The sequence below is a fragment of the Oryctolagus cuniculus genome, chromosome X (genome assembly GCF_051225735.1).
Source record: "Oryctolagus cuniculus isolate XC-2025 breed Fujian yellow rabbit chromosome X, ASM5122573v1, whole genome shotgun sequence".
Classification (NCBI taxonomy): Eukaryota; Metazoa; Chordata; class Mammalia; order Lagomorpha; family Leporidae; genus Oryctolagus; species Oryctolagus cuniculus.
The window spans coordinates 75,303,132-75,316,802 of record NC_142888.1 but is presented as its reverse complement, the minus strand read 5'-3'; the positions used below and the strand labels follow the sequence as shown (position 1 = coordinate 75,316,802).

The 13,671-nt window shown below is 37.9% G+C and overlaps 1 pseudogene; it reads left to right on the top strand.

The window, feature by feature from the left end:
* The window catches only part of LOC103351938 (microtubule-associated protein tau pseudogene), a 31,129-nt pseudogene extending 24,713 nt beyond the window's left edge, over positions 1-6,416 (top strand).
* Positions 6,417-13,671: the final 7,255 nt, after the last annotated feature.

The following is a 13,671-nucleotide window of genomic DNA, read 5'->3' as shown; positions in this document are numbered from 1 at the left end:
TATATTCCCTAGCTGTTGGGTAAAATGTCCTGTAGTTCTGTTATATTCACTTACTCAATATTATGTTTTAACTCTGATATACCTTTATTGATTTTCTGACTGGATGATTTTTCTTTTTTTTTCATTTGCCTTTTTTTAATTTATTTTCATTTTTAATTTTAGCTCCCACATATAAGGGGAAAATGAATTATTTGCCTTTCTATGTCCAGCTTACTTCATTCAACATGACATCCTCCAGTTGTGTCCATTTTACTGCGAATGGTAGAATTTCATTCTTTTTATAGCTGAATAATATTCCATTGTATTTTCTTTAACAAATCATCTGATGATGGACACTTTGATTGATTGATTTTTCCATTGTCGACAGTGGGGTGGAGGCACACCCAGTTATTGTATTAGAGTCTGTCTCTGCTTTTACATTCTAATAGTTTTTTTCTATATATCTTTAATTGGTCGTTTGTTGGGTGCATATATATATATATATATATATGATATATCTTCTTGGTAATCAAGTCTTTAATCAAAATGTAATGTCCTTCTTTGTCTTTCTATAATTTAAAACAGTTTAAATTCTGTGTTATCTGATATGAATATAACTACTTCTGCTTGATTTTTGCTTCCATTTGCATGATATATCTTTCTCCAGCCCTTCACTTTCAGTCTAAGTGTATCTTTATTTGTGAAATGAGTTTCTTGTTGGCAGCATTTAATGGGATCTTGGATTTTTATCCATTCAACTAACTTAAGTTTTTTGGGTATTGAATTCAATCCATTTGCATTGATGTTGTTTTGCTAACTGGATGCTCTGTTAGTGAATCTGGTGTTTTCATGACATTTACTTCTAATGTAGGTCACCCTTCAGAATTTCTCCTCAGGAGTGTCTGGTGGTGGTGAATTCTCCGTTTTTACTTAACTGTAAAATACCTTATTTATCCTTCATTTCTAATTGATAGCTTCGCTGGACATAATATTCTTGGTTGGAAGTTTTTTCCTTTTAACATCTTGCATATACCATCCTACTCTTTTTTGGCCTCTAGGGTTTCTGTTGAGAGGTTGGATGTTAGCCTAATTGGTTTTACATTTAAAATGTAACTTGATGTTTTTCCTTTGCTCTCTTTAGGATTCTAACCTTGTCCTTAACTTTTGAGTATGTGATGCAAAATATCTTGGAGAAGATTTATTTTGGTTGACTCTGCTTGGAGTCTCTTACGATTCCTGTATCTAGATGTTCATGTCTCTTTCAAGACCAGAGAGGAGGATGTATATACAACCTGGGCTGCTGGAAACAGCAGCTACAGTGAAATATGATTTGAAAAAAGCATTTGAGGATTCCAAGATGGCTGAATAGAAAAAAAGACATGCTGATTTTGATCAGGGAAAGTAGCAGAAGAAAAGCATACAAAGTGTATTCCTAGGGGAGAGTTGGGTGTCCTGGTGTCAATGACAATTTAGGAGACCATATACAACAGTGAGAGGAGAAGAAATGAAGCTTTATTTGAATAAGAAACAGATAAGCTCCCCGCTAAAGGGAGGGGCTGGTGGAAAACAGATCCCAGTGCTGAGATCTTGCAGTCTGGGTATATTTGTATGTCATTTCACCAGTTATCTTCCAATATCGTTGGTAGAGGTTGTATATAATATAAAAGCAACCTCTTGAAGTAGTATTCAGTTTCTCTTGGTAAAATAACTCAGTCTCTAAGACAGCTTTCCCCTATTCCCTTATTTCTAGGCATCAGTGTAGTTGTGCGGCTTATGTGGCCTCATGGAGAAGCAATATAGTCTGACCTTTGGGTGTCTGGTCCTCTTCCCACGTTGTTGTGCTGTCATTCAGAGCTATAGATATGGTTAATATAATCCATGACACTTGCTTCTCACTTGACTTGGTCAGAGCTGGTACCATTCTAGACTAAAGCTGTCACCTCCACTGCCACTGACTGCTTAAGTCCTCCCTCTAACCATATTCTCCACTGAGCCACCCAGCCATGTGGTCCAACTCCAACCTATACTGCTGAATCACTTTTTCATGTCTTGGAGGGCCCACAGGGAGCACCACTGGTTCTCAAAAAAATTTCTAAACCACACATGAATAAGATAATTCAGGAAAGTGAAATATCTGGTGTTCAATTTGCACAGATTAACTGATATGACAGTATCAGGCTAACACAGGGAGAAGACAGGGACAGACTGAGAGGATATTGCTCTCCAGAGTCCTTAGTGTGGAATGAGGGTCAGAACCCCATCTGCCTTCAGTGTTATCTTCACTCCTTTAATACAATAGTAGTGACTCACAATTTGGCTGCCATTTATTGAATAAATAACATCATTTTCCAAGTCAAAGTCCTCTGGATTCAGAAAAATTTAAACCTTTCCTTTTTCCTCATGTATGTATATTCCTTTTTTCCAAATCTGATCTGGCCTCACCATTAATGATATTAAGTAGGAAGAAAAAGAATTTACAAGAATTTCAAGGCTATGATTTGCACATATTTTAAAGCACAAAGATGAATAGCCTTCTTTCTTGCATTATTTTATATACATTTTGATTTTCATCTACATCATCACTCTGTGAAGATACTTGAGAGTGTTCTGGGTCAACTATGGTGGCAATACTGTACTAGGGAAGAAAAAATGGGGGACACATTATTAGTGTTCAATATAGAGTATTTTTAAGGGCAGGAAGTCCAGTAGCAGGGAATATCTTTCTCCCTTTCTGAAAGAAAGGTGAGATGCAGCTAGTATTATTCAGTTCATCTTCCCTACTCTATTCACTGCTTCAGATACTTGCAAGTTTTTGGTGAACATTTAATTTTCCCAATCTGCAAGGATAAAATTAAGTTTTACTTAGATGCACCTCCACTGTGGCATTCACTCATTTTTAAAGAATAAAGAAATAGGAGGGGAGAAAAATTATATAGTATATACATTTTATCCTTCATTTCCCACATATCCCTCTCCCAGTTTCCCCTATTTTTTTATTTGAGAGGGAGAGTTACAGACAGTGAGAAAGACAGACAGAGAGAAAGGTCTTCCTTCCATTGGTTCACACCCCCCCCCACCCCGCAAATGGCCACTACAGCCAGAACTGTGCCGATCCGAAGCCAGGAGCCAGATGTTTCCTCCCAGTCTCCTATGCGGGTGCAGGGGCCCAAGCACCTGGGCCATCTTCTACTGCTTTCCCAGGCCATAGCAGAGAGCTGGATTGAAATAGGAGCAACCAGGACTAGAACTGGCACCCATATGGGATGCTGGTACCGCAGGCAGAGGATTAAGCAAGTGAGCCATGGCGCTGGCCCCTTCCCCTATTGTTAACATCTTATATAATTATAGTACCTGTCATCACTGAGAAACTAACATTGATACATTTCTATAAACTAACCTTTATTCAAATTACACAAGTTTTTCTACTTCTATCCTTTTTCAGTCCCAGGATGCAACCTACAATATTTTTGGTCATCATGTATTCTCGATATTCTCTAGCCTGAGCCAGTTTCCCAGTCTTCTCCTTTTTTTATATTGAGTTTTGTGTTTTAATGTTTTTTTTTGTTTGTTTGTTTGTTTGGGTGCTGGTACTGTGGCATAGTAGGTTAAGCCTCTGCCTGTGGTGTCAGAATCCCATATGGGCCTCAATTCAAATCCTGGCTGCTCCTGTCCTGGTTGCTCCTCTTCTAATCCAGCTTCCTGCTGCTGGCCTGGGAAAACAGTAGAAGATGGCCCAAGTGCACCGGTGTGGAAGACCCTGAAAAAGCTCCTGGCTACTGGCGCCTGGCTTCAGATTGGCCCAGCTCCAGCCATTGCAGCCATCTGTGGAGTAAACCAGTGGATGGAAGACCTCCCCCTCCCCCCATCTCTCCCTTTCTCTGTCTGTAATTCTGCCACTCAAGTGAATAAATAAATCCTTAAAATGTTTTTAATTTTAAATTAGTTTTTAATATTCAGTACAGTTTGTAGATACAATTCTAAAAATATAATGATATTCCCTTTCTCCGTACTTCTCCCTCTCTCTCCCACCACTGTCCTTCCCTCTCCCTTTATTTTTAAATTATTTTTGAGATAACATATTTTAAATATATATATATATCACCACAAAAATCTTAAAGTTTTATCAAACAAGTTTAACAAGTAAAAAGCAAAAAGACCCTAGTTTGATGGGAATATAGACAATGGATATAAACAATATTTAAATGTAAAAATGACCATTTTACCCAAATACACTAAATTTTAAAGTAATCACAGATCATTAAAACTATAGTAGCATAACATGCTTAACCATTAGTTTGGCAAAAGTATAAAGCAAAGTTCTGTGTTTAAGGAGCACTGGTCAGGTATCTTTGAGAATGTTCCACTGTTGGAGTTTCTCTAGTATTTTTATTATTGGACTGGGGTAATAAGATTTTGGTAAGGATACCACAGAAATCAAGTGTCCTTTTTATATCAGGGAGTATATGGCAACTACATGATTTATCACTGGTGGCATTAATCTTGATTATCTGATTAGGGTGGATCTGTATTAATTTTTTATGGCTGACATAAAAGTTGCTAAAACTCAGTGGTTGATAACGATGCAAATTTATCATCACACAGTTCTGAAGTTCAGGTCTCATGAGATAAAATCAAGGTATTGACAGGGCTGCATTTCTTTCTCTTACTTTTAATGAATTATTTATTTGTAAGGCAGTTACAGAGATGAAGGGGAAGAGATCAGATGAGAGGAGAAAGCGAGAGAGCAAGAGAGAGAGAGAGATCTTCCATCCACTCATTCACTCCCCAAATGGCTGTAGGTACCTGAAGTTGGGCTAGGCTGAAGCCAGGAGCCTGGAATTCCATCTGGGTCTACCACATGAGTGACAGGGGTCAAAGACTTGAGCCATCACTTACTGCATTCCCAGGCACATTGGAAAGGAGTCAGATGGAACGTGGAACAGCTGGGACTTGAACCAGAGTTCATATTGGATGCAGGCGTTGCCGGCAGACACAATGTCGGCCCCAAGGGCTCCATTTCTTTATGTGATGTGTCTGAGAGAACCAATTCCATTGCCTTTCCTAATTTCTAGAGGCCATTTGTATTTATGTCTCATTGCTTCCTCACTCCATCGTCAAAACAACCTTGGGTCTGAAACTCACGTCATATCAATCACTACTGCTTCCAATCAGGTCTCTCTCTGACTATGTCCTCTTTTGCCTTCCTCTACTCTATTTAAGGACTCTTGTGATTATATTAGACTAAGTCAGATAATCTGGGATGATTTTCCTATTATAAGAACATACAAATATCAATGTTGATTCCTTCTGAAACATTAATTCCCGGTTTTCCAAGTAACATACATTTTTCAGACACTGTGCATTCAGACATGGACATATTGAGTGGGTGGGCATTAATTCTGTCTTGCAATATTTCTATACCGTAAAGGTATTGTTTTTTTCTTTCTGTACTCTTTCTTTTGGAAACAAATAAAGTCTACACACAAAGGGGGAGAGTGAGAAGTTCTACTTCCTAAACACACACACACACATACACACACACAATTTGGAATTGTTTTATAAGAAAGATTTGTCTCTTCTCTCCCATTTATTTCTTCATTCAATCATTTATTTCTAACTCTATTACTCATGGATATTTAGTTTATACTTTGGGTAATAATGCAAACCTACATATTTATTCTGTTGCTCAGAAGATCATTTCCGTCATTTTTCTTTTTCAATTACAAAAAAAATGCACAATTTTTAATTTAAAAAATTCTTGGTGTGTGGCATGAGGTATTTTTGTCCTCAGGTGAATCTGGAAAATCTGGGGACCACATTGGCTACAGCAGCCCCAAATCCCTGGGTACCCCCAGCAGCCGCTCCTGCACCCAGTCTCTGCCCACTCCACCCACCAGGGATCTTAAGAAGGTGCAGCGGTCTGCTCTCCACCCAAGTCCCTGTCCTCCACCAAGAGCTGCCTGCAAATAGCATCTGTAACCATGCCAGTTCTGAAGAACATCAAATCCAAGAATGGCTCCACTGAAATCCTGAAGCACCAGCTGGACAGCAGGAATGTGCAAATAGTCTACACACCCGTGAATCTGAGCATGCTGAACTCTAAATGTGGTTCATTGGGCAACTTCGATCATAAACCAGGATGTGACCAAGTGGAGATAAAATCTGAGGACCAGGTCCCTGGATAATATCACCAATGTCTCTAGCAGAGGAAATATAAATATCAAAATCCCACAAGCTGACCTTCCATGAGAATGCCAAACCCAAGACAGACCACGGAGCAGAAATTTTGTACAAGTCGCCCATGGTGTCTGGGAAAAAGTCTCCACAGTACCTCATCAACCTGTCCTTCACCGACAGCATCAACACGGTGGACTTGTCCCCAGCTCGCCACACTGGCTGATAAAGTGTCCCCCTCCATGGTCCAACAGTGTTTGTGATCAGGCCTCCAGGGCCATTACACTCATGTAAAGAAGAGACAGTGACAGTGTGGGGAAAAGCGTGATGATCTGGCCCTCCCTGGTTGCCACTCACAGATGGGTTCATCGGTTCATCACCTGACCTGCTTTTGTCACTGGTCTTGGGCCCAGGTCTTCAAAACTAGTGATGAGAGTGAGGGCAAATTTCCAAACTAATGGGAGCTCATAATAAAACAGTTTGAAAACACACACACACATACACAAACACACAAATTCTTATAGAAATGTATAGAGTAAAACTTCAAAGTCTTTGAGCTAAATCCTATTCTCCAGAGATAACAATTTTCATCAGTTTCTACATATATTTTACACATTTTCTATAGATACATAATCACTTGGATATACTCTATGCAGACACATAGAAAAAGACAGCATTATTTCCCATTTTCTTTATACAGGATTGTACTTAAAAGGGTTACACAACTTTCTTTTCTTGCATAACAATAAACCTCAGAGACTACTGTATGTCAGGACATTAACATGCACCCACCTCATCTATTTTAACGGCTGCATAGTATCCTTCTGGCATTTAAGTACCTTATTTACTTACTCTTCTCCTGATGCACTCTTTTTTTTTTTATTTTTTTGACAGGCAGAGTGGACAGTGAGAGAGAGAGACAGAGAGAAAGGTCTTCCTTTTGCCGTTGGTTCACCCTCCAATGGCCGCCGCAGCCGGCGCGCTGCGGCCGGCGCACCACGCTGATCCGATGGCAGGAGCCAGGAGCCAGGTGCTTTTCCTGGTCTCCCATGGGGTGCAGGGCCCAAGCACCTGGGCCATCCTCCACTGCACTCCCGGGCCACAGCAGAGGGCTGGCCTGGAAGAGGGGCAACCGGGACAGAATCCGGCGCCCTGACCGGGACTAGAACCCGGTGTGTCGGCGCCACTAGGCAGAGGATTAGCCTAGTGAGCCGCGGCGCCGGCCGCACTCTTAGATTATCTCCAGGTTTTCCCTTTTGCAAGGAAAGCTACAAGCAACTTTTTTGTGTATTTTGCATGATATGCTATTATTTCTATGGATTATGCTATTATTTCTATGGGATTAAAAGCTTTCAAGCCCTTTCCATCTCTGATTATTTTCTACTTCACTGTTTATAGAAAGATACAACCTGAGCTATTGCTAAAGCATAATTTTTAGAGTTAAAACATGACTCAGACACAAATTAGAAAATTAAGATATGTCAAATATTTTATATAATTCTTTAATTAATGAAAGAAGCAGTAAGATATTGAGACCAGTTCAAACAAGAACTTGAAATATATATATATATATACATATACATGTATTTGCATGTATAAATATACGTGTATATATACATACAAGTCAAGAATATTTAAATGATTTTTGTAATTACAAAACTGCTTAATATTCTATAAGGCAATAAAATGCAATGTTAGAGATCATTATTTCTACAGTACAGCGATAAGCTGTATCATGAGCAGATAAAATTCATTTGCATATCTATGAACAGAAGTCATTTTCACTGTAGTCAGTTTTCCACATGTAACAGTTAACCCCACAAAGCTTTAAAATAACAAGTTAATTGAAGGTGCTTACAATTATGGAATTATATAAAGCTGAGAGAGTCCAATGAGTAACTCCCAGACCTATTTCTGAAATGACACTGTGTAATCTCTTTTGCCCATTTTCAAGTACTGGGCAATTATTCCTAACATTGGAATTGGATATTGAGCTACAGAGACTCCATAATTATACTTGTAAACATGAACCATGACTCAATTACTCCTCATCACAAGAAGAGAAATTTTAACCCTAATTAGTTTTCATAAAATTAACAATGCTGCCTTTTCTCTCAATCCTGCTTTCACCATATATATTTAAGTTTATAGGTATAGGGGAATAATAGCTTTTTTAAAGATGCATTTATTTATTTAAGAGGCAGAGTTATAGAAAGAAAGGTCTTCCGTCCACTTGTTCACTCCCCAAATGGCTGCAATGGCCATAGCTGGGCTTATCTGAAGCCAGGAGCCAGCAGTTTCCTTCGGGTCCCCCATGAAGGTGCAGGTGTGCAAGCACTTGGGCTCTATTGCTTTCTCAGGCCTTTAGCAGGGAACTGGATCAGAAGTGGAGCAGCCGGGACTTGAACTGGCACCTATATGGGATTCTGGCATTGCAGGGGGAAGTTTAACCTGCTACACTGAAATGCCAGCCCCAGTGGTTATTTTTTTTAATTATTTTCTTGCTATTAGGCATTCTATCACTACACAGAAAAATAGTGCTTTTATTAGAGCTTCCCATAATATGGTTAGCATAGAGAGAAGTTAGTTGATACTTTTCTCCTATCTTAGTTCTTTGTTCTGTGAAACTAACTTGAACAGAATATTTGCATGAACTATGGCACATAGGAAATGAGCTACAAACTTGGTTATAGTAGTCACCCACCATGGAAAAAACCCTCACCTATAACATTGCTAACATTAAAAATATTTTAACATAAATTAACAAGAATTTAAAAGAGATATAAAGTTAAAATACCTCTGATGACTCCATAAATACATTAAAACCCAAAAGTATATGATGTCATTAACTTCTATTAATGACTCAATTAAGTCTATAAAGCCAGGCAACTGTTTACTGATGAAAATGCAGAGGACTAACAAAACTATGTCACTTGTCCTTGGCCACACAATCTCTCAGTAGAATTGGGATTGCAATCTCAATTTCTTGACTACCACTCTAGTGCTTTTTATTGCATATGACTTGGAAATTATACTTTAAAGATTATATCCTGGAGACAGATCATTCAGCACACTACATACATCATGTGACCAAGCTTCTTTACAGTTTCTAATCTATTAAATATTTATTGAATATCTAATATGAGCAGGGCACTGTATTAACACTGGGAGTGAATTCAGAAATATAGAAAATGATTATTTCTTCAAGAAACTTGCAAATCTAGGTGTGTATATAATAGTCACTAATTTAACAAATGCTTATTGAGTACCAAGCATGCACTATTCTGTTCTAGGCAGTAGAAGTATATCAACGATATTGACACAGAGTATGAAGGTCTAGATCATTTATGTGTCTGGAGGTGCTATAAGGTTATACATATAAGTGAGCGAGGCCTGGTGGAGATATCTAGGACAATGATAATAAAAGAATGCAAGTTTTATTTCAAGGGGGAAAAAGATACTCTATCTTCTTGTCGTCATGTGGGAAGGCAGACTTGGAGTCACCAGTACAGATTTCCAAAAAAGCAGGAATCTGGATTTTTATGTGAAACACTGGAATCTAAGTTTACTTTTAATAAAATGCTGAATGAGCCAAACAAAACACATCTGCACCCCAAATTCAGTACATTTGCTGCCGACTTGTGGCAATAGGAGCCCTCTTGGAGGAACATTGTAAAAATGAAGCATATCTAGATACAGACAACCAGAGTAATAAAAGAAATATAAACCAAAAGGGAAATATATAAGAGAACTTCAAAAATATCATAGAAAAATTGAATTAAAATATAAGATAATGTAGTGGGGCTGGCCATATGGCGTGGTATGCTAGGCATCCACCTGTGGTGCTGGCATCCCACGCTCTGGTTTATGTCGCAGCTGCTCCACTTCCTGTCCAGCTCTCTGCTATGGCCTGGGAAAGCAATGGAGGATGGCTTGGGTGCTTGGGCCCCTGGGCACAGGTGGGAGACCCGGAAGAAGCTCCTGGCTACTGGCTTCGGATCAGCTCATCTTCAGCCATTGCAGCCATTTGGGGAGGGAACCAGAGGACAGAAGACCTTTCTCTCTGTCTCTCCCTCTGTCTGTAACTCTACCTTGCAAATAAATAAATAAATCACTTTTTAAAAAAGCTAATGTGGTAATGGGCATTTGGCACAGTAGTTAAGGTGCCTCTTGGAACATCTACATTCCATACCAGTGTCCCTGGGTTTGATTTTCAGCAATGCTTCCAATTCTAGCTGCCTGCTAATCAACACCTTGGGAGGAAGCAAGTAATGGCTCAAGTAGTTGAGTTCCTGCCATCCATATGGGAGACCTGGGTTGACTTCTCATTTCCCAGATCAGGCTTGCCTAGACCTACCTGTCTAGGCATTTGGGGAATCAACCAGCACATGGGAAATTTCTGCCTCTGCCTCTCTTTTTCTCTCCCTTGAAATAAAAAAAAATTTCAATGTGTATTTGCCATAAACTTTTTGAAGTTCATATATATATGCATACACACACATACATATATATACATGCATACATATCCATTTCTGTGCATGTGCATGTAAATATGTATCCAGAATGAGCCACCCCTTGCTTAAAAATCCTCCAAAGGATTTTTAGGAAAGTTCACTTAGAATAAAATTCAATAAAATTCAATTTTATTCATTCATTTATTGAAGTAACATAATTTAATTTTCCATTAGATTAAAAGGTTTAATGGCTCCACTAAAGAGTTCAACAAATAGAAAGTAAAAACTCCATGGTCCACTAGGAAAATAGGCAAGGGCTCTCAACAATACTCAAGTGAAAATATTCAGGTTCAACTTCACTTATATAAGTTTTAAAACAAAATCAACATTAATGTTATAGTACTATCTAATTCTATATTAGGTATATATCTCAAATACATGAACTCATTTTATCTAAGAGATACCTGTACCACCATGCTTATAGCAGCAGTGTTCAGAACAGCCAATATATGGAATTAACCAAGGTGTCCATGATCAGATGAATGGATAAAAAAATGTGAGATATATGCACAATGGAACATTATAAAGTTATTGAAATTAATGAAATTCTATTATTTACCTCAAAATGGATACAACTGGAGGACATCATGTTGAATGAAATAAGCAAGACACAGAAAGACAAATACTTCATGTCATTTCTTATACACGGGAGCTATAATTTAAAGAGGATAGAAAGAGAGAGGGAGAGGGAGAGGGAGGGGGGAGGGAGGAGAGAGGAGAGAGAGAGACGTACATGCAGGCCCATGTCTAACAGTTCTGTTGCAAATACTGTGTTCTGGCAAATTTATTTTTAAAATTCAATTATTTGTATCATGACCTACAAGGATCTAATACTCTGGTTTCCTTCTACTTCTATGCTCTCATGTGACACTATGCTCTCAATCACCGTACTCTACCTAAAATGGCTTAATTTCCATTCTTCATATTTGCCGGACATTTAGCTCCTTCTGCTTGAAACACTCTTCCCCATGTTTCTTTGGTTGGTTGGTTGGTTGGTTGGTTGATTTAATAACTGACTTGCTTTTATTTGCCTCAGGTCTTAGCTTAAAGGTTATTATTTCAGAGAGATGATACCTGAACGCCATACCTCAAGTAGTTTTATCCCCTTTTTCTCTGTTATTTTTCTTCCTTGTATCAAGGAATGAAAATATTATGTCTAATTTGGTCATCATCAAATTTGCAGCACATTGTACAATATCTGGTACAAATGAGATATTCAATAAATACTTTTTGAATTAAGAGATGACTTGTGAATAAATATGGCAAAATCAATTTTTTTACACATCTGAAGGGATATTACAAGTAAGGTAGAACACCTCATGATATATGACTCCATAAATGATATATTGGTACTATCCTAGGGAAAAATATATGTGCAGAGCAAGGCTAAGCAAAGTAGTAGTTAAAGGAAAGCATTTGGTGGACTCATGATCTTATTACTCATACACATTCATATCATAAATTTTCTTTCATAAGTAGGAATAGATTTTTTTCCAAATGCAGACATAAGAAAAAAAGATAATTTGATCATGTCTATCAGGCCTTGTGAGAATAAGCATTAATTACTCTAGTACAGTATACATTTTTGTTAAAAGCATTTTATTAGTCATAACATATTTGGAGCTAGTTATGTCTGTTAAACACTTTACCAGTCCCCATGCTCAAGGAAATGCTGACAGTTATGCAATTGATCTATATCCCTGACATCTCAGTCTCTTCTTCATGTGGTAGCCAGAGTGAGCTAGCCAGTGGACATATAAACACTCTACTAAAGACAGGGAATAAGAGAATAGCTCCACTTCTCAATACTAATAGCAAAATAGAGAAAGAAAAGCTCAGAAGCTTATGCATGTTGCTGGAGAAAGTGGAAAAGGTTAGAAGGGTACAAGAAGATAGTGTCAACTATCAGTACATAATAGGTTCTAAAAATCAGTGCAGGAGTAAAGGTAAGTATTTAGTATCTACATTCCCAAAATGACTAACAACCAGCAAGCACCCAAATAGATTCAGTTTGTGGACTAAAATTGTGCATGTGTGACAGAAAGACTAGCAGGGCATAATATTTGGGGAGGTATTTGAGTAATTTAATACAGCCTAATTTTGTCTTCAACACCATTTCATTTGAGGTACTTCCAGGGGCAGACAGTGAAATAAATGATCTAACATTTGTATTATATAACATAGACGCTAGATGCTTTAATACAATAGCTAGTTTTGCCCTTTATTCATGTATTTTATTTATTTTATTAGAGCCGCCACAGACCTAATACATACGGTAAAATCTTAATTAGTAAAATGAGGAAAAAGTGTAAGCTAGAGAAATTCAATGGAACAAAAAGTGGAATTGAGCTTTGAGCTTTAACTCTTTCAAACATTGAGCCTTCACAAAAACTAATATATAATTTCCCTTCTTTAATGCTATATTTCTATAATTTTACTCTGAGATGGCCCAAATGTACATAAAGAGAATGAAAAATAACAAAGGTAAATAATGTGCAGGGATAAAGAATTAGATCATCTGGAGTGGCCCACAGAATTGACCAATAAAAGACTAATAAAAAAACTTCTGCATATTGTCCCTATTGAAACTTAAGGATGAAACAGAGTTCCAGTTGCCATATTATAGCAGTGACCACACATGGTTAGTTTGTTTATTATTACTTGGAGTTAATCCAGCATTTGAGATTAATTAGCTACAGAATTATGCTTAAAAGGCTGAGATTGTGGGCTGGATTGCTGCTTCATCCATACAGCCCATTCATTCATATATGAAGCTTTGAATGGGTGTCTGAGCATAGCAAAATGGGCATGGACTTAGAATTTGAAGTCTTGGATTAGAGTTGAAGCTCTGACCGTCATTATAAGTGAATTGACACTAGACAAGCGACTTAAACATTCTGAGCTTCCTAAAATGGGAATGGTCACAGTTTTTCTGCCTAACAGGGCTACTGTGAGATAATGAATGTAAAAGATTTTGTGAACTGTTAAATGCCACTCAAGTGCC